Genomic DNA, 27,496 nt, shown 5'->3' on the forward strand with positions numbered 1-27,496 from the left:
ACCTAGTCATGGAGTGCCTTCTGTGTGTTGGGTACTGTTGCTTAAACTCACATTTAAAGGTCTGTTTCCCCAACTAGATTGGAAGCTCCCTGATGGCAGATGTTATCTGTTACAATTGTTTAAAGGTCCAGACAATCTGGCAGTATGCTGATAAAGTTTGGAACATATTAAACTGAAGCTAGAGAGAGGAAAGGAATGAAGCAGAGGCTACAGTTTCATTCTGTAACTGTCCCCTTTGTGGTTTGACTACAGAGATGGTGTAAAGACAAGGAGAAACTCCCACTCGAGCAGAGAGAGTAGAGCCTTCGTGTTTTTTCCGAGTTCAGACCAGACAAAAAGTGGGACAGTGATGTATGTGAAGGCACTCTTTAGATGGGACAATATGTCACAAATATGAAGCACCATCATCAGCGTGATACGCATTATCTAGGCCTTATGTGGAAAGTTTGATTCCAAACAATAAGCAACCAAGTCATCCCATTTTGCAAGTTCCTGCAATGGGCAGCAAAATATAGCCTGAAAAGAAAGCTGATAGCCTCACAAAACCCAAACGAAAGATAAAATGAGCAAGAACAGCCACATACCCAAGAGAGAGCAAACCCACACCGCTTGGAGCAAGAAATCCTCTAATTGCCTCCACACCCCTGCTCACTTCCATCTGCTTGCATTTAAGGAAGCCCAACCACAAGGCTCCCTGCAGCTGCAGAGAAGAAGGGAAAGGCATTCGGAGCGTGTGGATGGCTGCAGCAGGCAGGAGCCAACAGTAAGGACGGAAGGTCCCCAAGCAAGACTAAACAGCGCAGCGGACAACAGACTCGATGTTTGTCACGCAAAAGTGAGCAAACAACGTCTTCTGGTAGTGAGACCGCGTGACATAATAATGGCACTCATTCCTGGGAGGAAGGCAGCAGTAACACGCGTGGGCAGGAATGCTGCAGTGGAGGACAGGACTCATCTGGACCAGGGAGTCGCAAGGGGCCTAAGCTGCAAGAGGTTTCCCGTGGGGAAGTAATCCCTGCTTAGTGTGCTGTAACTCAACCTTGACAAAACTCCCAGGTGGCAATCTTAGTTTTTAGCAATGCCAACCTTCTGACTTTGGTCTTATTTTGATCATTCCTCCCCTGCTGTCCCTACCTCAATCTCACCCATCCCAGTCCTCACTCTTTCTGGGCTATCCCATGCTCAGGACTTTCCCCTCTGCCCCCACAATCTGAGGGAGCCCCCCGAGGAGCAGTTAGATAGTATAGTCGTTTTGTTTTTGTTTTTAAGTCACAGCAACTTGGAGAACAGGTGGTCCATTTTTAGATGCTGAGACTGAGGTTTACAGAGCCAGAGACAAGATGTGGTCGTCCCACCAGCTGGTGGCAGGGATATGAGTCCTCACGTCATACCTTACAACATACCACACACGAGAGAAAAAGGAAACCAGTGCTTAGTGACCCAGGGGCCTGACACCATGTGAGGTGGCTTCACATACGTGATCCGAGTTCAAGCCTTACATGGGTTGGGCTCAAAGAAGTTAAACACTTTTCCTCAAGTCTCACAGCCAGTAATGGCAGACGCTGGGGTCCACATCCAGTCTGATTACAAAGCCGTCTCTTCCTTCTAGCCTGGATTGCCTGAAACCGTTCAGGGTGAAGGAAGCTGATGGCGTAGTTAACTCAAGAGACGGGTACCTCTTGAAGGCTTTCAATTCTGCCCAGGGTATAGTGGAAGGAGAACAGTATAATGGTGTAAGCATCAGTGAGTCACACGGCTTGGACCAAGGCTCCATCAGAATTTTGGAAATCGGTTGGAAAAGTTGTTGCCAGAAACGTTTTGGTCTCCTGGCGTGACCATAGTATTGCAGTCTGTGGCGACTAGAGTATTCTAGAGAGGTGGCTTTCCTTTCTCGAAACAGCTTCGTCGTCTAGAGCAGGGTACAGCTAGGAGGGCAGAGCTTTCCCTGGACCAGGAGCACGGCCTCAAGAACTAAGGGCAGGCTGGGTAATAATGCCAATGACAGCCAAGTTTGGGCCTCCAGGATACACGGAGCCCTCCGTGGAAGTGGGAGAGGGCCTGCTGGGCTGTACTGTCAGCAACAAAATGCCCTCCGGGATCCCTCGGACAGAGTGTCTTTGCCTCCAACCATCATTCCCAACAGAATATAGCAGAGCAGACCAGGCCAGGTCGCCATCAGAGCAGGGCCTGTGTTACACAGTGGAGCGGAGTGGGTGGCTCGGTTTTTGATGTCTGCAAAAAAATCCGATCATGGCCTTCAACGAGGAGGAACAGCTTCAACATGCAGGTTGTATGCATGCAATATGTTCCTGTGGGTAAATGATGGAATTGCACCTACATGGCCAGAACTGGAAAAGAGAACTGTCCATCATCACAGCCAGCTCTCGCCTTCCACGAGCAGCAACAGCGAGGAGGCGTCCCGAGCTGTTGGCTCAAGGCACCACCGCTGTTTCTGCATCAGTTTTCTGAGGTCTCTCAGACCTCGGCAGTTGATGTTGATTAGGTACACCTCCAAGTAATTTCTATCCCTGGCTCGGTATGCCTAAGATTACAATTCCACCAACTCTCAAATCTGTCTCTTTGGAGCAGACATCACTAGGATAGGTACGTGAAAATAACTTGTGTTCTGTCCACTGCTTGATGAGTTAGACAAAGTTTGCTTCTGTTGGAATTCCACTCTGCCAACATGTTATTGTGAAAAACTTCAAATACATAGCTCTAATAGTTTTATGTTGAATATCTATCTAGTTCTAACAATAACATTATATCATATTTGCTTTATCATATAGCTATCCACCTACCGTACTGTAAAACCTTTTACCTACACATTTAATAATTTTACATCGAACATCTACCTAGCTTCTAACATTAACATTATACTATAGGGGCACTGAGTGGCTTGGTCGGTCAAGCGTCTGTCTTTGGCTCAGGTCATGATGTTGCAGTTTGTGAGTTCAAGCCCTGTGTCGGGCTGGCTCTGTGCTGACAGCTCAGAGCCTGGAGCCTGCTTCAGATTCTGTGCCTCCCTCTTTCTCTCTTGCCCCTCCCCCACTCTCTCTCGCTCTCAAAAGTAAATAAACATTAAAAAAAATTTTAAAAAATTATATTTGTTTTATAATATAGTGATGCATCTACCCAAACTGTAAAACTTGTCTAGGCATTTTTTTTGTGGTCTTGATTCTTCTAAGCTGCTGCTTGGGGGAAAGCATGATTTTCAGACACCTCTGAGAGCGAGAATCCCTGCTTGAGCACTTACTAGTCGGGAGACTTTGCACAGGTGTTGGATTTCCTAGTGTTTCAGCTTCCATAGTTATAAAATGTGAGGAACAATGCCCAGGGGCCATGAGGATTAAATGCAATATGGTCAGGGAAGCACCTGTGAGGACATGTAACCAATTTTTAATTCACGGACAGTGCAGGCACTGGCTGGCTCTCTCACTCTCTTCTCTATGAAACAAAATGGCAGTAGTCAAAAAATAGTAACAATAATCCATTCCAGGTACAGATGAAACAAGAATGGCAGAATGTGGATAACTGTTGCAAGCTGGGTGAAGGATACCCGGGGGTCCGTTATGCTCTACTGTTTACTTTCTACAGATTTGAAAATTTCCATAAAAGAACATCAAAAAAATGAATTCACCACTGGATTTTGTCAAGAAAAATAGAAGGAATCCTGTATTTGAAAAATTTCGTAAGAAAGCTCGGAGGAAGTAACAAGATAAGAAAGGATGACACGGGAGGCCCTGGGCCATCTCACTCTCACAGATGGGGAGGAAGCACGGGGTTTAGGTACTTTGTACATGTTCCCCAGTGACTTGGTTCACTACTGGGTGAGAACCTTTGTACTTGGCAGAAAAGTGTGAAACCACACTTTCCAGCATATTAACTGTGAGAATAAATACTTTGCATAATGCAAAGCTTGTGCCTCCAGCTAATTTGCAGGCGGAGGACAGCGTGCGGAGCCTCTGAATTAGCAGAATAAAAACTATTTGTAATGGAACAGCCTCCCTCTGTAAGTCAGGGCTGGGTCAGCAAAGGACTCCATTAGACTGGATTCTCCCGCATCACTTATCAGTGGTCTGGACTAGAAGAGATAAAGGGTTCCTTAGCCACTTTCAGAACTGGAGAAACCTGGAGTAAAAAAACAAAAACTGCGGACAGCGTTTAACTGAGAAGGGAAAAGAGAGGCTTCATTTCTTTCCTTTAAAACAAAAATGTCACCTTCCTGTTCCAGTCACCTGATTCCTTCCCTTCCCTGCTGTGGTTCGTTCTCTCTCGTTCACCTCTGCTGGCAGTCAGGGGCAAGGAGAGGCTGTGATGGAGCGGCTCCGCTCAGTGAGATGGTTGGTGTGTGTCTCTTGGGGCCCTCACAGGGGCAGTAGAAGCAAGGTGTTTGAGGGGTGGGGCAGCTGTACTTCCACAGGGAAGTGACAAAGCCATGCTTTCTGCATGAGGGCCGCAAAGAAGAAAGCTAGTGACAGGGGGGACCTGCACACAGGGGTGTGTGCACACGTGTGAGCACAGACACGCACACACACTCCTTCAGAGGATCTGGCAGTATGTGTATACCCATGTGTTACTGCCTCGTGTCTCCCCCAAATTCATATGCTGAAGCCCTAAACCCCAGTGTGACTATATTTGTTGATACGTCTTTTAAGGTCATTAAGGTTCAATGAGGCCACAGGATAGGGCGCTAGTCCCACAGGTCTGCTGTTCTTGTAAGAGGAAGTGATACTAGGGATGTGTCTGTGCAGAGAGAAGGCCACAGGAGAACACGGTGAGAAGGCGGCTATTTGCAAACCTCTTTGCAGAAAGGAGAGGCTTAACCAGGAGAAGAGGCCTCTTTGGGCACCTGTGCCAAGAGAGACCCAGTGTTGGACAAAGAGGTGAATTTTCCAGCCTGAGAGACTGGGAAGAAGTGGCATTTAAGACAGGCCTTGCCACAGACCCTAAGAAATGGGAGGAAGGCATTCTAGTGCAGGAGAGTGAGTCCCTGAGGCCCAGTTGAGGGCACAGAGGTGATCTGGTTTTGCTGTGGGATGAATATGAAGTGTAGGTCGGACAGAAGGATTGTGAAAGGCCTTGAGTACGTTCACCACGTTTAGGCCTTTCTCAGAGGCTAATGGGAGCCTGCAAAGTTGTAAACAGAGGATGACAAGACTGATACATATGCTAACAAGGGCAAAGTCAGGTGACCTCACATGGAATAAGCATTTGGTAGTGCCAGGCATCATGTTAGCACCACATCTTATCTCCCGTAATTCTCAACTACCACTTGGGAAAGTAGGATGGTGAGTTCAAGAGGTGGAGTCACTTGTCCAAGACCCCACAGCTGGTTTCCAGCAGGGAGCTCCGATTTCAGTCATAGGCCCAGCACCAAAGCGAATGCCCTGCCCATCCTGCCACTTAAAAGCTTAAATCCAGTTCTCACAACTTCGCCTACTTTCCTTGCAACCAGAATGGCTATTTAATGGAACAGAGACTGGAATGCACATTTTGTTTAGGCTTAGGAAGCGGGCAGAACAGCAGCAAAAACTTCCAATGCACCGGGCACGTCTAGAAATATTATTCAGCCTTCCAAAAGAAGCAATATGGGGGCCGGTTCTCGTCCTTCCTGTCACAACACAAAGTTACAAGTTTTCCTGTTACAGTTCAGGACTGTATCAAAGTAACCAATAATGGTAATTTGCATGTAAGCTGCAAAAATGCGTAGGGAGAGCAGTTGCCCTGGGCGAGCTGACACCCAGCGCTGACTATATATTTTTCGGGGCAGTGTCGACAGCTACTCTCAAATATTCTTTGCCCCCCAACTCCTGAAAGAGCATCCAATATCCAGGGGAACACAGTGCTGTGTTCTGGGTCCACTGGAAGGACAGACTTAGTGAGGGATGCCATGATCATTTCTTTTGGCTCCATTGCTTATCCACAACCTCAGATATATTTAAGAATGAAAAAAAGAGTAAAAAACTGGGTTAGAAACAAGAGTTAATGTTCTCGAAATACAAAAATCAAATCATACCGTGACATGTACCAGCAGGAAGCACTTAAATATTCTTAAATGCACTCTCCTCCAAGGGCAAACATTTTTAGTATTTAGGAAGCAGTACTTACAGAGGTAACTTGGGTGCTATTTTGAAAATTACACACTACTATTATTATCCTAAGATATAGTTGTGCATGTATAACAGTTTGTCAGGGGAAAGGCAAACTACTGAGAGCATCAATTCAATTCAGCACACCTACTGTGCTGGATGTCTACTGTGTCAGGCAGTGTAACTAGATAGATCAGGATAAATGAACTGAATAGTATCAGAGGTTGGTCAAATCACTCTAAAAACAACTGATGTCATAATGACCTTCTTTTTTTTTTTTTTTTTTAACTTTAGAACCAAATTTTGAGAGCCATTCCTTTGAAAAACAGGCATAATATTTTCCACTTCCTTGCCTAATCATGCCCCAAGACTCATGTTCAGTGGCTTCTCTGTGAAATTTTCCTAACACTGCCTACCCCATTCCATCTTCAAGAAGACAGTGGGGTAGAACTGGGAATGTGTGTGTGTATCCACATGTATGTGTGCGTGTGCCCATGTGTGTGTTTGTTGGAGGGTCTTCCTTTCCTTTTTTGCTCCACAGATACACAATACTCATATTACACTTTCCACATTGCATCCCAGTTGTTGGATCCCGGTCTCACCCATAAAACAAAACCCTCAGGGTCATGTACTGTGTCTCAATGTACTTCTGTTTTCCCAAGGTAGGAACAATGCCTAGCACTGCTCCTTAAATGTTTTCTGAATGAATGAACGAATGTTTTGACTATGAGCTTTATCGCAGACTCCAGAGTGTTTGATAGTCAAAATATTCTCCATGGTGGGTGTCAAAAATTTCAATGCATGCATATAAATACACTTCAGGATAATAAGTTTGTTAAAGTATAACTTACATCTAGTAAAGCTGACCTTGAGTTTTGACAAATGGACCCAATTGAGCAAGGGTAGGTGGTTCTTATGTACTTGCTTGGATCCTGTCCTCAGGACTGTGAGGCTTGGGTGCCAGGGTTTTTAACAAACTCCTCTGGTGATTCAGAGAAGAATCCTTGGAGTCGATGATGCTGTGCCACTGAATTCTAGATTTCCTTGCCCTTCCTCAGCCCCATCCATCACTCTCAGTCAACTGTTAATATTGAAGAGGAAACCAAAACGTTTCTACTCAGCATAACACTGGAAGCAAAACCTAGGTAACTCAGCCACTTGGCTGGAGTCAACTATAATTTCTGGTTGCTTAGCAGAAATACAGCTACTAAATGATATTTTTAAATGAACATGAGATATCCACCTAAAAAAAATGCCTTTGAATCAGAGTGAATAAAAGGACTATAATTTAATAAATGAGGGGCTAATCCAGAATTACTGTAGGGAAGGGATTGGGGTGAGAGAAGAAGTCTGCCCTGACAACACATTGTTTTGATTCCAAATGCAACCTTCCACCTAAGTTCAAGGGGCTTTGTGAATGACAGAGACTGACACAAGGTCAAAACTTAAGGAAGGCAGTGCTGAAGGAAAAAAGAGGAAATTCATTTCATCCTTCCAATACTGGAGGAGGCCACAGGACAAGGCGGGGGGGTAAGGTATTATTTTCTCTAGCCTTTATTTAACTGAGAATGTTGGAAGATGTGGAACCTGGCCTCTAATTAAGAATATGGGAGACACCTGGGTGGCTCAGTCGGTTAAGCATCTGACTTCAGCTCAGGTCGTGATCTCGAGATTTGTGGGTTCAAGCCCTGCATCAAGTTCTGGGCTGTCAGCCTGTAAGTGCAGAGCCTGCTTCGGATCCTCTGTCCCCCTCTCTCTGCCCCTCCCCCACTTGCACTCTGCCAAAAATAAATTGTTTTTTTTTTTTTTTTAAAGAGTATGGGAGAATCTTCTCCCGATTCAAATTTCCATTTTTATAAATTAGGGTTTCTATTTGGGTGAAGTCCATCATAACAAACACCAGGAGCCTGTCACCATTCTTCTGTCATTCCCCCCTCCCCCACTCATGATTATATTACAATTGAATACTTCAAGTAATAGGGTCAATGGCCAGAGACTTGACATTTAGTGGAAATGGAATCTGACCTTTACTAATGTTTCATTGTGAACAGTGTTCTTGGTTTCATTGTGAATAATGCTTAAGATGGGAGTGATGTATTGACTAGCATTTGACTAGTTAAAAAAAGAAAAGAAACCATCATGAATCAAAACAGAGACATACTTGGTATAAAAACAGCTAAAAATTGTATACTATGCATACTTGTTCTGCTGAGGTCCTGGGACACTACTGGCCTGCGTGTGTTTTAAGAGTCCATTGATTAGAATGGATTTTTCTGAAAGGGTGAATTAAAAAAACAAAATCACCCTGGTTTTGCAAAATGCCACTGAGTTGCCCCTAAGAGAAAGGAAATCATGGAAACTGCGGTGGAGACATTTGGAAGTATGCTTCACACTATCATTTACAAGGCAGGGTATGTCGGTCTCACCAGCTGCCAGGACTGGTGGAAAAGTGCTGAGCTAGGGGTTAGGACTCAACCAAGCGTCTCCCTGTAATTAGTTAGTTGGGGAAAATGTGGCACACAGAAGACAGAAACATGTGGCCTCAGACTGGGGCGGAGGTGGGGGAGGACAAGAAAGCTGATGAAGTTTCTCTCTCAAGAGATTTCAATTAAAGAATCTAGTTGGGTGTGGCCCTGGACCGCTCTGCTGCCCGTACTTGTAGCTGTGAGCCACATGGAACACTTGAAATATGGCTTCTCTAACTTGAGATGAGCTGTTGAGTATAAAATACACTGAGATTTCAAAGATTTAGTACCGAAACATTCCAACAATTTTTAAAACTAATTTTTTAAAACTAATTTCACATATTTCTTTGTACTTTCATTTAACATGGCTACTAGAAAATTTTACATTATGCATGCTCCTTGTCTTCTATTTCTATTGGACGGCACTGATTTGGACCCTCATTTCTTCACTTGTTAAATGTTACTGGGAGTGGAAACCTGGATCGTGGAGGGTTAGCATGGGAAGAAAAACATTGTGGACAATGAGTGACAATGTCAGGGTGGAACATTATGGTTATTACTTGCTGACTGAAAATGTTAACTTCAGGAAACAAACGTGAGGAGGAATCACAAGAGACCCAAGCGAATTAGGTCTGACCTGGGTCCCATTCAACCTGCCTGTGCCTCAAGTTGCTAACCTGTAAAGCGGGAGGGAAGGACTAAATTCCTTCTGGCTGAAGTAAGACCAGAGGGCCTCTACCTGCAATTGTTTCTCGTTGCTTCAAGTTCAAGGATAATTTCTGCTAAAAAGAATTAGAAGTAACCTAATTGGTCTGTATCCTTGGCCAACACTGTGACGCCAACACTGTGGCCCATTCTGAGAAGCACTGCTATTTATCTGCGACCGTTCTTCTCCTGGGAACAAACTCACAGTTTCTTCTGTGACTCATTAAAACAGTTAAATATACACAAAGAACAAGGAGTGCAAGGTGGGGAAAACAGACTTCATCTCCTTGATAAGGGCTCAGACAACAATTTGAAAAAGAGAAGTCCTAGAGATGATATTCAGAGGGAAATGTATTTGTTTTCTTTCTTTTTTTTTGTATTTTTTAAAGTTTATTTGTCCATTTATTGACAGAGAAAGAGAGAGAGAGAGAGGTAAAGAGAGCCTCCTAAGCAGGCTCCACGCTGTTAGCACGGAGCCTGATGTGGATGTGGGACTTAAACTCATGAACCATGAAATCGTGACCTGAGCTGAAATCAAGAGTCAGACACTTAACTGACTGAGCCACCCAGGCGTCCCATATTTGCTTTCTTCCCAAGCTACAGATGAAATATCTACTATTGTGCTCTTAACCTACTAATTAAGAAATACAAGGTTTTATAATATATCAGTAACGACTTTTCTCCATAAAACCCAACCTTCCCCCCTCTTCAAAAATCAATCACCCCTCAAATCAGATTTCAAGAACATTAATTTCAGTTTAAAAGAGATGTTAAAAACAAGCAAGCAAAGCATTCCATTTCTAAACCAAGCCTTGGCTGATGTGCGGGGGCCTCGGCTGGCTGCGGCCCAGGTGCTGGAAGCTGGTGATTCTGCGGATGAGCGTCGGAGTATATAAATCAGTTACCCACATGGAAAAGTTGGGATGGTTAAAATACAGACCGAGATTTCTGATAGTACTGGGCCCACATCTGTCTGAGCCCCAGTAGCACCTGCAGCTTTTAGGTGTATGTGGCTTGTGTTTCTCCAGCTGCACAGCCCCGTCCTGGCTGACTTTTCCTTGTTCACAGACTTACCCAGTCAGGTAGGCACTTGTCTAAGGCAAGCACTGTAAGTGGGAGACACTGCCAGGGGTCAGGGATCAGAGGGAACATGGCAAAGTGGAAAACCTTGGCTCGAAGCCTGACAGATCTGGCTTGGTATCAGCTCCACCATAGGAGCTGGGTGACCCTAAGCAAGTCCCTTTGCTTGCCAGTCTGAACTGTTGCGTGTGGGGGAAAGTGAAATAAATTCTACAGTTAAGGAGCCTATGCGGTACCCTGGCAGGCAGTAGTAAACGGCTCTGTAAAGTTACTCCTTCTTATCCTAAAAGGCAAAGAAATGTGTTTAGCATAATCTATTATCACAGCAAAATCTGGCTGACTGCCAGGGCACTGGCTAAAAAAAAAATCATCACTGTAAAAATATGAAGGTCATTCACTATAAAGAACTGAGGAAGAGAAAGCAAAGGGTAAAAAATATCACCGTCCCAATGTAATAACGGGTACAGGTGAGGATTATCCATTGATACTCAAGGCACTGGGCAAAAGGTAGGTGGGTGACAGGATGTTCACAAAGGATCCATGCACCAGCCCACAGATGCCTTACTGACCCAAGGTGTATGTGAACATAGGGGAGGTCTGGTTACCACCGTATTCAAGAGATCAAGCAGATCACTCTGGATGGTGGGACACGCTGACACCATGGACCTCCTGCTGTGATAGAATATCAAGCATCTATCACTACGTGTGAGGTATTTTTGCCAAAAAATGTTTCACCTGCATCTAATCCCAAGCCTCTAGATCTAACTATTTTCAGGAAGAGAGAAAGGGCAAGTTGAACAACACCATGAAGAAACAAGCAAGGCCAAAATACAGGACATTCTACACTACATGTAGCCTGGACAACTGGGGAGGTCTTAATATGGAGTGGATATTAGCTAATATCATGGACTTATTGTGAATCTCTTAGCTATAACAGTATTGTGATTATGTGGAAGAATTCGTATTCTTAGGAGATACGTGATGAAATATTTAGAGGTAAAGTGTTAAGATGTTTGCAATTTTCTTTTTTTTTTTTATAATTTTTTTTAATGTTTATTTATTTTTGAGAGAGAGAGAGACAGAGCATGAACGGGGGAGGGTCAGAGGGAGGGAGACACAGAATCCGAAACAGGCTCCAGGCTCTGAGCTGTCAGCACAGAGCCCGACGTGGGGCTCAAACTCACGGACCGTGAGATCATGACCTGAGCCGAAGTCGGCCGCTTAACCGACTGAGCCACCCAGGCGCCCCGATGTTTGCAATTTTCAAATGGTGCAGAAAAAATTTATGTAATATATGCTATATATGTTATATATAATACATATAAATGTAAATATGTTTAAATTGGAAGAAGGAACAAAGAAAGCAAATGTGGTGAATTCAGAACAACTGGTGAATCCAGGTAAAGGACACATAGGTGTCGGTTTTACCATTCTCCCAAACTGGCGGCTCTGAAGTTTTTCAGAATAAAAAATTGGGAAAGAAACTGGAAGAGAGAGAGAAGCAAAATATAATAGAGAAGAAAAAAAATCACACGTCACTACCTCCTCTTTTCTTAATCCCCTCGACATTTATATTCAGGTCAGCTTCACTGTGTCTCTTCATTCAAAACGGTTATAGTTTTACCACTTTAATCAATTTCACGTGTGTGCATTCAGACTGATGGAGCTACTGTTTTGGCTGTTTTTTTGGCTGACATCAAAACCAAACTTTAAACAAGGCTCCAATACCAGGCTCTGGAAGTGCACCAAGTATGAAGCCTAAGATATCATACCAAAAACTCCTGAAATTGACACCTAATTCCCTGTCCAGACGGCTTTTAGGCCAGGAAGACTGGATCAAAGGTGGAACATCCTCTTAGGCTTTGATGTTTCTTCAAAGATGGCACTCTCTCGAGGCGCCTGGGGGGGCTCAGTTGGTTAAGCGTCCGAGTCTTGATTTCGGCTCAGGTCATGAACTCGTGGTTTGTGAGTTCGAGCCCCACATCAGGCTCTGTGCTGACAGTGTGAGCCTGCTTGGGATTCTGTCTCTCCCTCTCTTTCTACCTCTCCCCCGCTTGTGCTCTCTCTCTCTCTCAAAATAAACAAACTTCTTAAAAAAAATAATATGACACTCTCTCCACCTGCATTGGGCATTGACAGAGGAATGACAGGTACAAGGTAAGTGGTTCAACCCAGCCAGAGGTCTCAGACACCACATACGGCACGCTGTGCCTATGTTCAGGTGCACAGAGCAGCAAGGGCACAACCCAAAGAACTGTCCCTCAGAATTCAAACTTTAATGCAGTGAGAGCTCCCAGTGATGCAGGAATTAATTCTGTGATGCGTTTAAGATGGAGAGGGCCATAAAGGGTCTGGATTCAAACAGCATAGATACAAGCCCAGTTCTACTGCACAAGTTAGCCGCACAACTTCAGAGCAGTTCTTTGTGGGGGTGCAACAAACACTGTGCTGGGGACAGCTCTTCACTGGGCAGAACTGTCTTAGGCACCGTAGGACATTTGCCAACCACCCGACCCCCATATCACCACATGCCAACACTGCCTCCAGTCTTTGAGAGGGGGACAACAAAGAGTCCCAAATGCCTCCTGCCTCAGTCACGGGCTAAATTTTCTGAGTCACAGATTTTATCTGGGGATAATACCTGTTCTACCACCTAAGGAGGGATTTGGGAGGACCAAATATGCCACAGCTCCTTATAAACCTAAATTATCTATACAAACGATACCACAATACCCACTGGCACGGACAGCCTTACCAGTCAGAGGCAGGTCTACACAGTGGGTCCTAATACCTGTATCCCACATGGGATCCATTGCACAGGGTGAGCTGTCCAGTCATGTACTAGAATATGCAACAGCTACTTATTCTGAGAATGTTTCCCCTCCTTGAGTGGGAGATTCTGGTTTTAAGCATTGCCGCAGACCAACCCCACACTGCAGTGTAAATTTTAGAGGGAGGGCTGTTGGCAGATTTATGCGCCGCTGGAGCAGACAAGAAGGATGGCGGTCTCATAGTAGCTTCAAAGAATCTGGCTTAGGATGGCACCCAAACTAATCTGGAATGAGGACACTTCTCTTAGTGAGCACGGAATAGCTTCCAGGGTCAAGAGAACAAGGTAACAGAATATGGTGCTCTACCCTCCCATGCACAGCAGAGCAAGGAGCAGCATGCACTGGTCTGACCTTCAAAATGCCTGATCTGTTCTTTGCATCTTTCAGCCATGCTTATGGGAGGGAATCTTAGAGGCTGGGCAGGGCTTTATATCAGTGTGCACAAGAGTCACTTGGAGAGGGATATGAAGAAAGCACCTGCCACAGGGGCTCAGATTCTGTCCATCTAGAGTGGGCCCAGGCACCTGTACTCGTAAATAGTCTCTCTGGGTGATTCAGATGCAGGCCACAGACTGCCTCTGGGAAAACAGGGACACCTCTCCAGAGATTTCTACAGTTAGGAGGCTTTGCCTTCAACTCTCCCCCATGGAGCATTCTGGCTCTCATTTTATTGCCCTCATGACTTAGAATTTAGGTAAAAGTGCTTCTCTGCCCTCAGATGTGGTTATTTTGGGGGGTTAAAAAACTGTTCTTCCTCTACCTCTGTTCCTCCTCCCCATCCACCTACCATACACATTGTGTAAAGGAAAAGCTGATTTTATTTTGTTGATCTAATCTCTCCTTTATCATTCACTTTCAAATGAGGACTAGGAAACACTGGGCAGAAAGTTCCGACCCTTCCTTTAAGGAAGGCCAAAGGCCTCAGGTATTAATGGGGAAGTGAAGGAGGTCACCAAAGGCAGAGTTGGGAAAAGGCACAAGTCCTTTTTTTTAATATACTTTTTTTTTTTTTTTTTTTAAGAAAGAGAGAGAGTGAGAGAAGAGTGGGGGAGAGGGGCAGAGGGAGAAAGAGAGAGAACTCAAGCAAGCTCCACGGTCAGCACAGAGCCTGACATGGGGTGGCCCTGGGATCCTGACTTAAGCCCAAATCAAGAGTCGGGCGCTCAACTGACTGAGCCACCCAGGTGCCCCAAGGCACAAGTCTTGAAGAGCAAAGTGCAAGTGGGTACCGACTCCAGCTCATTAGCTGTGGTAAAGGGCACTGAAGTGGCCTCCAAAAATTACCCGGGGGTTGGAGAGGCAGTGTTGACAAATAAGAAGCTATGCATGTGTGGCTTTTCCATAGTTTCTTACATTAAAATATTTAGCACTGACATGGTTTTAGTCTCACCTGACACTGCTTACTATTCAGCTTTGGTACATTCCTCCAAATTCTATTCATCTTAAAAAACAGCAGACTGATGAAAATGCAAAATCTCTGGGCTTGGCCATCTGAAATGAGATCTTTTACCCTTGTCTTCTCCAACGTTCCAGAATGCATTTTTTGCAAAGGGAAAAGATTATCAGAAAAGGAAAAATGCAGAGTAGTAAAGTCGAAAGAATATTATACTGAAGGTTTTGGTGAGAAAATATTTATGTCCACCAGCACAAGCCACACCCTTTCTGGGAAGATATTACTAGCCTTGAAGCTGGGTTAGTAGATCCCAAAATATACCTCACAAAAAGCACAGTTACCCTCCCAAAATAAGCCCTATAATTAAAGTCTTTTCAACTGGATCATCCTATATCACAACTTGACATACGTTGCTTTAATCTCCCTGCTTTAGCAAGTGTAGCCATCTTGGGCTACAAAAGCTCTCAATAACTTACACTTAAACCAGACTGTGGTGTCACTAGGAAATTGATGCAAATAAACAGCCCTGTGTACCAAAATACCCAATCTCAATCATCTGTAATGAGATCTCTCTCCTCCCTAAGCACATTTTCATCACACCAGAATCGCTGCCCTTGATTTAAAAGGAAGGACTAGCCCAGATTGAAATACCATTACATCTCAAAGGCTATCTAGAGACAGGCACTTGTGAAGAAGCTGGGGCCGAAATTAAAATATGAGACAACCTCTTTTGTGTGAATGTGAGGATCATGTTGTGTGAGTCTCATTTTCAGTTTACAGTCATCAGTATAAGCCTTCAGATGCCCATCTGTCTTGCTGAAGTCACGTCTTGCTTGGAGTCAGGGGCAATGTAAGAGAGAGTCTCTTACGAGACCTTTCAGCCCTATGATTCTCTGACCAAACCTCTCTACGTTTTCTGGTTCTATATTGACCTCTAACTAAATGCCAAAATATTAAAGATTTTATACCTTCAAAATAATAAGTACTTCGGGTATTAAATTTTAAAAATTCCTTCTATATCAGGTTTCTCAGTCTCAGCAGTTTTGACACCTTGGGCCCGATCATTCCTCATGAGGGGGTTGCTGTCCTGTGCACTACAGGATAGTTAGTAGTGAGCAGAATCCATGGCCTCCACCCATGGGATGCCCATAGCACACAACTCCCCACCCCCTGCTGTGACAACCAAAAATGTCTTCAGACATTGACTAGTGTCCTTTGGGAGAACAAAATTAATCTGGCTTGAGAACCACTGCTCTCTGTTTATATATTTACATATCTCCCCCAGGTATGGCTGGGTGGGCGGGGGAGGGTGGTGGGGAGTCTAGATTTTTCAAGGCACTCACAAGTTTTAATTTTAAGAATTTCAAACTTCCTATGACTCATAATGAAGAGTCCGGACATGTGATACAGTGCTACCTTGAAAGATTTATAAAGAACACTACTGCTGTCTTAAACAAAGGGTGGTGAGGCTTGCCCTCATTTCAGTCAAGACGCGTAAGAAGACGGATTTGCCGTCACCCTATCTCTTGGATGGCTCTTCTCCCTACTTTTAACAGTTCCATTCTTCGAAGACTACTGTTAACAAATCCTTCACGTTCCATTACCAGGCACTCAGTACTGACTGCAAAAGAAGAACACTGGGGTTGGTGTCTCCTCATATCGTCTATAGATGCAATGGCCCATGGTACCAATGGCCCACGGTACCTCTGGTGGACCAACCACCTCAGGGGCAGGGTTCCCAGCGCTGGGCCACGTATCCAGGAGGGGTGTGGTAAAGCAGATGCTTCCTCAAGGAGAGGCAGGGTGGGAGGGAGAGGGAAATAATATCAGGAGACAAACAGTACAAGAATGGAACATGGTAAGTTCAGCCCAGAGAGGGGAAGATGAATGATGGAGAGTGTCTCCAAATACCGGAAGGGCTGGTGTGTGACAGAGTGGAAAGACAGGTCTCTACTTAGAAAGTGACTAAGAGCATAGGCGGCTCAATAATATTTATCACAGGCCTTCCATTGTGCCAGGCACTGTCTGGGCACTGAGACCAGAGGAAGGAAAAAGACCAAGGTCCTGCTTCATGGAGCATATGTCATAATTCAGTGTAAAGACTAGAATGCTTTCCTTCCCTCCCTGCTTCCCTTCTTTCTTTTTAACAATTTGAGCTAAACACCCAGGTATTTGCTCATTTTTTTTTCCCATTGTAAAACTACGGTTTAATTAACGTAGAGCAAAATTCACCCTTTTATTGTAGAGTTCTATGAATTTGCAGGAAATATACAGTTGTATCAATATCAGCACAGATGGGGGCACCTGGGTGGCTCAGTCGGCTGAGCATCTGATGTCCGCTCAGGTCACGATCTCGCGGTTTGTGAGTTTAAGCGCCATATTGGGATCGCTGCTGTCAGCACAGAGCCTGCTTCAGATCCTCTGTCCTTCTCTCTCTGCCCCTCCCCTGCTTGCCCTCTCTCTCAAAAAATTAAACAAACAAACAAAAAATATTGCCACAGATCAAGATCCAGAACAATTTCATTACCCTCTAAAATTTTCCTGTTTCCCTTAACTTTTTTTTTTAATTGGCGCAAGCTACTCTTCACGTAGCAAGCTCCCTACCCCTGAGAGAATTTGGACTGCCCTTTGTCACGGGTTCTGTAGAAGAGATTTGATTTTGGCTCGAGGGAGAATGGGCTGGACAACCCCTGAAGCTGTGTCCATCTCTCCAATTCTATGAAACAAAGGGGTCCACTTAGGGACACCTAATCTTAAACACCAGCCCATCTGCAGTGACACAGTTGATTCCCTCCAACCACAGGAAAAGTCCCAACCCAATGCCAAATTCTTGTAGTTAAAGCTCAAAAATTTAGTCTGATAACTGGATCTCCGGGAGGAGTACATAATAAGCACAGACAAAAAAGTAAATAAATAAATAAAAATAAAACTTTGGAAATGAATGCCTAAATATGGTACCCAAGACCCAAACCACGAGGACCATCTACTCCCGACCCTTCTTTTCCTTCTCATTATTTTGGTTCATAGTAACGTTAACTCCAAAACTGAATGGAACTCAAACGAACTCCAAACTCTAACTGCACTTGGCTGCAAAGGTAACAGGAAGGTAAGTTAAATTAGTCAAGCACATCTAAGAATGGGTAGGCAGAGGTGGAGAAGACAGCAAATGTCTTGGGGTTCCCACAAGGTGTTACAGAGTAGACTCTGGAGGACGGACTGTGGTGACCAGCCGTGACATCTCTTGTGACAGCAAATGTGGTGTGACCAACCCATCCCCAGTGGCCCTCTTGCTGGGAGATATGTACACCTTTTGGTGGTCTGAGTTCAGTGGCAAATGTCTAGTTTCCAAACGAGGCTGTCCTGTTATCAAGAACAACTGCTTTATTGAACACCTACTATGCCCCAGCACTACCTAGCTCATTTTATTCTCATGACAACCGTATGACGGAGGTAACATTACAAGCCTCATTTTACAGATGAGGAAACTGAGGCTCAGGGAGGGTATGTAACAACCAGTTAGTGTAGAACTTAAACTTCAACCCGGGTCTCCTGATCTCGAAGACTGTTCTTTTTACTACTGCTAGCAAGGTCTTCTGGGTGGTTGCTGAATTTAATGTTCTTGGCCTCTCCGGCCACTGTCATGCTGGGACTGGCTCCCAGACGTGCTGAGTTCTTGCTTCCCTTCAACTTTCCATTTCCCAAGCAGCTAACTGACTATTTCTTGTTTCAACAGATAGGCCATAAGGATCTCTCTGCAGCGGAGAATCTTTGTTGCTGTTGTTATTCTATTAGTCTGCAGTTTATTACTCTTATAGTCCCTGTTAGGCTATACTCATATAGTCTAGGTTACCTAGACTACAAGCTCAACTGTCAAGGGTATTCTTTATCCTGTATTCAGAAACTTTCCTAAATCTAGATTTCTTATTAAATCTTAGAAAACTCCATCTTTCTAATGTTACTTAATAACATATCAGTAACAACAAGAAAAAAGTCATACTGTTAGAAAGTACCAACTGAATGTTACATCTAATGATAAAATCCCATTTTGTCTAAATTTAGTGATGTAAAAGATGCACAAAACAAGGCATTGGCTTCCCTTTTGGGCACTATTTTACAACAAAAGATATTAGAAGTAAATGCAGCAACACTTACCAAAATTTCCCCCGACTATCACAAACTTCATACACACCACATGTCTTCTAATACAGCTGCTGGACCAGTCCTGAAAGACAAACCACAACAAAAGGAAAAATGCATCGCTAAACAGAAGTAATTTACCCTTCTGGAAACCACAACATCTTCCTTGTTTGGGGCACTCATCGATGTACCAAACTCTTACTGCCAGATTCCTTTTTGTTTTTCACAGGAAGATGAAACCAATTTACAAATTAACTCAGCACCCACTAATAACAAATAAATTAAAATCGGGACAGTGAAATAAACCAGAAACTGTGCTCATACTTTGTTTGAATTTTTAGCCCTTAAAATAATTGAAGACAGGGGCGCCTGGGTGGCTCAGTCGGTTAGGCGTCTGACTTCGGCTCAGGTCATGATCCTCATGGTTTGTGGGTTTGAGCCCGGCGTCAGGCTCTGTGCTGACAGCTCAGAGCCTGGAGCCTGCTTTGGATTCTGCGTCTCCTTCCTTCCCTGCCCCTCCCCCACTCATGCTCTCTCTCTCAAAATAAATAAATAAATAAATAAAAATAAAAAAAATTTAAAAAATAAAATAATTGAAGACTAAAGAACTATGCAAAAAGACCTAAAATTGAAGTCATAAAAAATTTCTCCCTCAAACCAATTCCTCTTCCCTGTTTCTTTTAATAATATACTCTCTTCTCCCCTGCTGGCTGAGAGACCCTCACCTTTCTTTTCTAGACTTCATTTTCTTATCTGTAAAATAGGGATTATTGTATTGACCCCCCAGGGTGGTTATGGAGATTAAGTGATATAAATTTAGTGACATAAATGTCACAGAAAGGCTTAAAACAGCAGCCGGCATGCAGTAAACACTCAGAGCATTCGAGGAGCTATGATCTTTCTCCTAATCACCCAGGCCTGAAAGCAAACACGGCCTTCCTCACCTCCACTGGACACCGCGGTCCTGGCCTGCCCTTCTCATCCTTCGGGCGTGCGGGACTCACCGCCTTCCCTCTCTCTTATCATCACACTGGTTGGCATCACACCTTGCAGAAACTCAATTCCTGGCCCCCAGTTTCTTCCCTTCAAATCCCACTCTCACGGCTCTGCAAGGCATCCTTCCTAAACCGAACTTAAAGCCTTGTGGAAACACCTTCCACCGCTTCCCATGACCTTCAAATTTCTCTGTGAAATTACATTAGCCTGGGACTCCAACTTCCCTCCGCTTTGTCTCCACATCTTCCATCGGAAGATGCAGTCGCCAGTCCTGCCTGAGCCTGTGGGTCTGCTGGTTTCTTCCGTGAGTGTCTCTGCCCCACAAATGCTGGTAAGGGGCCTAGCCATTTTCTGAGGCAGGGGATCTTTATTCTTTTTGTGCCACTGCAGCCTAGAGACATGTTTCTCAGAATAACGTTTTTATTTATTTTTATTTTTAAAGTTTATTTTTGAGAGAGAGTGCGCATGTGAGTGGGAGAAGAGGAGAGAGGGGGAGGGAGGGAGGGAGGGAGAGAGAGAGAGAGGAGAGAGGGAGAGAGAATCCCAAGCAGGCTCCATGCTGTTAGTGTGGAGCCAGACATGGGGCTTGAACCCACAAACCATCAGATCATGAGCTGAGCTAAAAGCAAGAGTCTGACGCTTAACTGAGCCACCCAGTGCCCCTCAGAATAATGTTTTTAAATGCTTGAAATTAATACATGCAATGAACAGGATTCAAAAGAGGTATACTGATATGCAGTTATCAAAATACATAACAAAACAGATTTTTTTTATATTTAAATAAGGTCCAGCAAAAGTCTAATAATTACTGTAATCTGAAGTACTATTGGGCATAAATGGTATTTTAGAATATCTGTAACTACAAAGTAATATGAAAACACCCATAATTTCTATTGGTGACAAATAGCTAGTGCTACTTTCATAATAGAAGGAAATGTTAGATTTCTTTCTTTTTTTTTAATGTTTATTTATTTTTGAGAGGGAGAGAGAGACAGAGTGTGAGCAGGGGAAGGGAAGAGAGAGAGGGAGACACAGAATCTGAGGCAGGCTCCAGGCTCTGAGCCGTCAGCACAGAGCCCAACGTGGGGCTCGAATCCACGAACTATGAGATCACGACCTGAGCCAAAGTTGGACGCTTAACTAGCCACCCAGGTGCCCCGGAAATGTTAGATTTTGATTAATGGTTAGTAAAAATAATTTTTTTCCCCCATCCAATTTCACAGACCCCTGAACTCCATCCATGGACCCCCAGGTCATGAGCCCCTGCTCTTAGGCCTGGCCTACCTACTTCTCCTCTTCGTGAGCTCTAACTTGATTTTCCCAATGTGCTGTTATCTTACCCCTGTTTTTCTGTTTTCAAAATTATGTTTTATTTGATATAGATACTTGAAATACACTTCTGTATCCTACTTTTTAAGCTGTAAAGGAAGGCCCTCTTTTTTTATTCCTCGCATGGCAAATAATGCCCTGCCTCATAGCACACACAGGAGGGAAGGCACACAGCCAGCACTGTTTGAATGAGTGAGCTCAAGGGCTTGCTTCCGGCCCCACACGGAATCAGCTGATAGGACTATTATGTCACCTCTTTCTGGCAGCTTGTGAGCTCCTAAATATGTAGACAGGACACCTAAACACTCCATATTCAAAGTATAAACTACTGAAATGAGGCAACAAAATGTTCTCTTCTTTTCCTTCCCTTTAGAGAGGATGCTCAGATCTCCCAAGAACAGGCTGGACATCACACCATCCTGTCACACAGGGGGCTCCTGTGTGACACAAGCACAATCCCTTCCTCTGCGGAGCACCAAGTCTAGAGCTTTCCCCAGCTAGTGTAGAGTAGATGGGATTCTCTCAATCTTTCAGGGCTTTTGCAAAGACAAGAAATATCCAGTGATTTCCTAAGTATGGATACCTTGGTGACCTATAAAGACAAGGCCAGTTAAGGTTGCTCTGGCTTCTCACTGGTCTCACAGATATGAGCCCGTGGTCCCAGTAGATGGAGGGGTGAAATGTCACCTTCCCTAAGTGACGTTGTCCTTGTATATGAGGCCGAAGATAGCAACTCAACAGAGACCGCTTCAGGAAGGTCTACTCCATACCTGGCTGCGTACTTCACTCTGAGCCCCCTGGGTCTGTGATGAATCTGCCTCAGGAGAGACCAGTCCTTTGGTCTTACCAAGCTTTGTCCCTAAACAGCTGCAGCTCACTACAGTCAGAAAAGCATGTGACTCTTGACCTTGGGGTTGTGTGTTTGAGCCCCACATTGGGTGTAGTCTTGAACTTAATAAACTTAAATAAATAAACTTAACAACAAGAGAATAGCTCTTCCTTTTCAAATGACAAAAGTATAATGATTTCCTCCACTCATAAGGGCACTGTGACCATTTGCTTGGGAATAAATGCACCACTGGCAGCATCTTCCATGCTCGCCATTGTATCAAGTGACACTTAGGACAGTGAGGGTATACTCTCTCCCCCCAGAGAACTACAAAAGATGAGATACCTATTCAAAACAAAGGCTGGCCTTGGCATACTCTTTTTAAACTTAAGGACGCTTATATCCATCTCACTTGAATTTGTTCTTCTTGAGACACACTAGGTATATGGTATTAAATAAAAACAGCTTAATGATAACGAACAGGAGCATGACTGTTTAATCTTTTGTTTCAAGAATTATGACATATACATCCTCGTAAATAAATAGTAAGATATTTACAGGCATTCCCACACAACACACTGCACTGCATGTACTTTTTGTTTCTAATACATATCATAGACTATGTGCGGCTCCTGATTGAAGGTAAGATCTCATTACCACTGGGAACAAGTATCTCTAACATGGTTCTCATCTGCATGGGTCATCCCTTCTCCTTTCTTCCTAACAGATCCCCCATATTCCTTCAGCCACGGTGCGTCAGGGGCAGGCGACAACACTCCCAGCTGGAGGGTGGGGACTTGATGGGTCTAAGGCTTTGCAGTGTGCCAACCAGCAACATCGGCATCACCTGGGAACTTCTGAGAAATGTCAACTCTGAGGTCCCATCCCAAACCTACTGCGTCAGAATCTATGTTACAAGATCCCCAGGTGATCTGTGTGTCCACAAGGTTTCAGATGCACTGATCTAAGGGGAACGCATTCCTCTTGCCAATGACTGGTTCAAGACTAGGCATGCAACCCAATGCAGGCCAACAAGATGTGAAGAACGGTTTCCTGGGAGCTTCTTCTCATTCTGAGATAAATTCCTCCTTTCTGAATGTTCCATGGGATGTGATGCCTAGGGCTTCTGTAGCTACCTTGCTCAGTCTAATGATAAAGCTGGCCCAGAGAGGAAGGTAAAGACAAAAAACCCCAGAGAAGCAAAGTTGGGGTGACTGCATTAGGTCAACCCTGAAGTCTGTGGAACCAATGGAATCCAGTAAATTTCATATTGTTCAGGCCTCCCTGAGTTGGGTTTTCAATGACCAGTAGCTGGAAAGCATCTTGACCACTCAGTGCCCAATAAAGCATTATACAAGGAACAGAACACAGAGGCACTGGGCTCAGCCACATGCTGAAGAGTCCAGACAAGTTGGTGCATCGAGAGGCCACAGCAACAGTTTAGAGACTTGTTTTGTTTGGGGAAGTGACCCAGGAGTATTTCTGGTTCTGACAACCTTTGTTCACTTTGCACATTTCCAAGAGCTTTCTAAATCAGCCAGTTTAAATGATCAACCAGAGGAAGTGCTGAACACTTTCCAAATTATTTTAGCCAGAGTGGTCAACAGTTGCTTTCCCCAGAAGCCACATGGATGTCATTTCCTGTAAAGACAATGGGAGACTAATTGCTCAGCCTCAGACTCCAGTAGGGAAGACAACCTGTGACATGTAATTACTGGCAGGGTAAATAAGGAAAAGCTGGAGGATCTCAGAATCTGCTTTTGGATCCACTCCAATAACTTGGGGGAAAGTAAAAAAGAGCCAGCTGGTTTAGAAAAAGATTTGAGGGGCCAGGAGCTTAGGCAGTTGCTCTTAGCATTTTTACATACCACTGGTACTTATTTAAGACCTTTCTGAGGAAACCAAGTAGATCTGCTCTTATATAAAGCCATATACGGCTTTGGTGTAACTTTGCTTCATGTACAGGAGTGATGTGGTCAAGGAGAAGTGGGTGTCTAAATGGACATGATCTCTTCTGTGTTATAACTTCTTAGCCCCAACAGGATATTTTGAGGGATGGGTTTGTCATGTTGGCTTGATGAAAGATGTGCTTTCCTTTTTTTTTTTTTTTTTTTTAAGTTTATTTATTGTGCGAGAAAGAAAGAGAGAGCATGAGCAGAGGAGGGGCAGACAGAGAGAATCCCAAGTAGGCTCCAGAACTGTCAGCGCGGAGCCGGACGCGGGGCTCAAACTCACGACTGTGAGATCATGACCTGAGCCGAAATCAAGAGTTGGATGCTTAACTGACTGAGCCACCCAGGCAACCCCAAGAACGTGCTTTCTATCATGGAGTGAATATTAGTTGGTTTTCCACAGAATTTTCTGTATGTTCGATCACCTCAGATCTCTTTTTCTCCCCCAAAGCTTTTTGCCTTCTCTTCCCTGGTATTTCATATACTTCCATAGTCCCAACCATTACCCCTTGTCACGTGTTTTAAACTATATCCCTAGATCTATCACCCATGCTACCTCCTAAATATAATGTACCTTAAAGGTGGGGACCTCGTTTTGGTCACTGCTAGTGTATCAATGCTTAGCACAGTGGCTGGCGTTGAGTGTTGTATGTTTGTTGAATGAGTGAGTGAAAGTCTTCACTCAGAGTCTTAGGATGACTCACAGAAGTTCTTGCTATGACCTCCTAACTGGCCTGACTTTGGTGTCTCCTTTTCCCACTCTATGGACACACATGAAAGCTCTGAATTACAGCTCTGATCATGTCAGTTTCAGAATGCCCCAGCTGGGAATGACTTATTAGCTGTATCTTCCAGGTGAGAAACTGGTCCCAGTGAGACCAGGAGACTTGCCTTAGGTCTTTCGAATAGTAGGTGGCAGAGGCAGGATTATAACTCAGGATGCTAACCAGTGGTTCTTGCCACCATGCTACTGACTGGTTTGAAATCTTCAGTGATCTTTCAGTAGAACCTGGTACAGGGCTAGGTATGTAAAAGTCACATAATAAATATTTGTTAACTGACTGGATAAATGAGTGTCTCCCTTTTGCATATACCAATGGGTTTCAGTTTTTCTTAAAGTGGAATACTCTTTAAAGAAAGACGATTCTCAGGGCGCCGGGGTGGCTCAGTCGGTTAAGGCTCCGACTTCGGCTCAGGTCATGATCTCACAGTTCGTGGGTTTGAGCCCCACATCGGGCTCTGTGCTGACAGCTCAGAGCCTGGAGCCTGCTTCGGATTCTGTGTCTCCCTCTCTCTCTTCCCCTCTCCTGCTCACACTGTCTCTCTCTCCCTCTCAAAAATAAACAAACATTAAAAAAAAAAAAAAAAAGAAAAGAAAGACGATTCTCCAGTATACAACATGGAGAAGAGGGGAGCTGCTCTGGACCTTTGCCCCTGCAGTGCCTCTGAGCTACCTCCTAAGAACCTCAGGGCTTGGTGGCACTGCAAAAAAACAAAACAAAACAAAACAAAACAAAACAAAACAAAACAAAACACAGATGACTTACACAAACTCTTCAACTTTGTACTTAAAGCCACCATTCATCCAAACCCACCTCAACCTTATCTTCCATTTCTTCTTCCTCCTTCACGCCCAGTCTTACCAAAGCACTTGCTGTTCCCAGCATCTGCCCCTTCCCCAGGCCTTCCTGTGCCGTTTCTTCCCTCTTATGTGTTCTTACTTCCACTTGCAAGAATGGAGAACCAACCTGCCCTCAGGCCCAACTCTAATATAAATCCCTCCCTGGAGTTCCTGCCCAATTTCCTCCACTAGAATCAATCTCACTCTATTTGTACCTCTCCTATAGAACTTACCATATCATCTACTGCAAGGGAAAGAGACAGCTCCTTGAGGGCAGGAACCTACTCTAAATTTATCTTCGAACCACTGGCACCTTGCTTGGCCCAATGCCTTGCACAGAAGAGGCACTTCTGGTCATTTTGTTGCATTCAAAGGGCTTTATCCTTTTTAGTTCACTTCTGTGACCAATTATATAAATTCTCCAATGGGGATTCCAAGTCTTCCTCTAGACAATAGAGGCTGATGATAAGCCAGCACACACTTGTGGAGCCCCCTTACTAAGAAACAACTGTATGAGTCTTTGCTGAGTCTTATTGTCAAAAGCAAAGAATGTGGGGGCAGGGAGAGTGACTTCCCCTCCCCTCCATAGCTCTCCTGTGGCTGTGGCTGCCCTGCACAGCGTGAGGTACAAGCTGGGCAGCCTGTGCACAAAGATAACAATAGATTTCAAATACAGTCCTGACTCCTTCCATGCTACAATATTCTCTGCGAGTCTAGAGTCAATTGTCTGAAAAATTAAAGCGTTCCAAATGGCGGGATAATGCATTAAACAAGCCAGTGCACAAAGCCCAATCACAAGGGAGGAGGACGGGAACCGGAAAACACAGGGTTCCCTAGGAAACCAAACCCACTTTATGACTACTGTGGCCTTCGCTCCCCTTGGGGGAGGAGGAGGGGTGCTCTGAGAAGGCACCACTGACCCATCTGCTTCCCTTGCCTGCGGGGTTCTATTTCTTCTGGCTTTACTCCAATGAGTTGGGGAGACTCAACTGAGGCTCGGTTGTTGCTGGTTTGATTATTTGCTGGAGGGGGAGTAAAGAGCAGAAGAAAAGAGGAGGAAGACAGACAGAAAAAGAGATGAGCACAGAAGGCACTTGGCCAGCAGAAAGAAATTACTGACCACAGAATAAGAGGGCAGGAAGGCAGAACTACAAAAGGCTGGCTCAGGGAATCAGAGGCTCCCTGTGAGCAGGGCACCACCAAACCAGCAAATGAGTTTACACTCAGCTGCCCAAGAGGCCAGCTCTGAAGTCAGACTAGAAAGGTATATATTCTGGGCTTAACGGCACAAATGGTTGGACTGAGTCAAGCAAAGGGATGGCTGGAGGGCTCGGGTGGGGCTTTTAGGGCTCCCCTTTGCCCCCTGTAATCTCCATCAGCCCCAAGCAAGCATAGTAATAATATGATTCATAATAATAATAATGAATTATTAAGTTTAAACTTTTAGGCTGAAGATGGGGAAGAAATAAATGCCACTGGAATAACTAATTAGTTGACTTTCAGAAGGAAAAAGATTCTGTTATTCTATAAGACTCATGGAATGAAGTTTATATTTATAATAATCATGTCTTTTCTTTAACAAGTTAAAGAATGAGCAATGAGTTTCTTTCAGGTGATCACATTACTTAGATGTCAGGTAAAAAGAGAAACTGTTTTGTAGTATACTTGAATTATTTCTGCCTTGCCCTTATAAATGAAGCTGTTTCTAGGGATCTGCTGTCCAGAGTCTGAACAACTTATGATGCAGGCACAGCTGCTGGACAGGTCCCTGAGCTCTGCCTGATTACTACTCCTGAGACCTTCCAAACAGATACTGTGCAGTGGCTCCTGGGAAGGTCCGTGAAATGCACACAGTATCACAATTCTGCCAAGTTCAAGATTAATAATGATGTGTGTAGAGCCCTTGGAGTGTAGGCTGGCTACAATATTATAATCCCAGAATCTTAAGGATGAATGAAATGTTGAAGAATATCTAGTCCAGTAGTTTTAGTACTATGTTTTTAGTACAAGAACCTTCTGAATTCATACACGTGCACACATTTTCAAGGTTGATACCGAATGCCAAT

The 27,496-nt window shown here is 44.3% G+C and overlaps 1 protein-coding gene across 7 annotated transcripts in view; it reads right to left on the reverse strand.

Annotated features, from left to right (window-relative positions):
- Positions 1 to 27,496, reverse strand: part of FYN (FYN proto-oncogene, Src family tyrosine kinase) — a 216,791-nt gene that overhangs the window by 102,390 nt on the left and 86,905 nt on the right. For all 7 annotated transcript variants that reach the window (XM_040474408.1, XM_040474401.1, XM_040474402.1 and 4 more), the window contains one exon: positions 18,719 to 18,788. The gene's annotated coding sequence lies outside the window, so the exon portion shown is untranslated. The remainder of the gene's footprint in view (positions 1 to 18,718; positions 18,789 to 27,496) is intronic.

Source organism: Herpailurus yagouaroundi, unplaced genomic scaffold, assembly GCF_014898765.1.
Source record: "Herpailurus yagouaroundi ecotype Mexico unplaced genomic scaffold, PumYag 139, whole genome shotgun sequence".
NCBI lineage: Eukaryota > Metazoa > Chordata > Mammalia > Carnivora > Felidae > Herpailurus > Herpailurus yagouaroundi.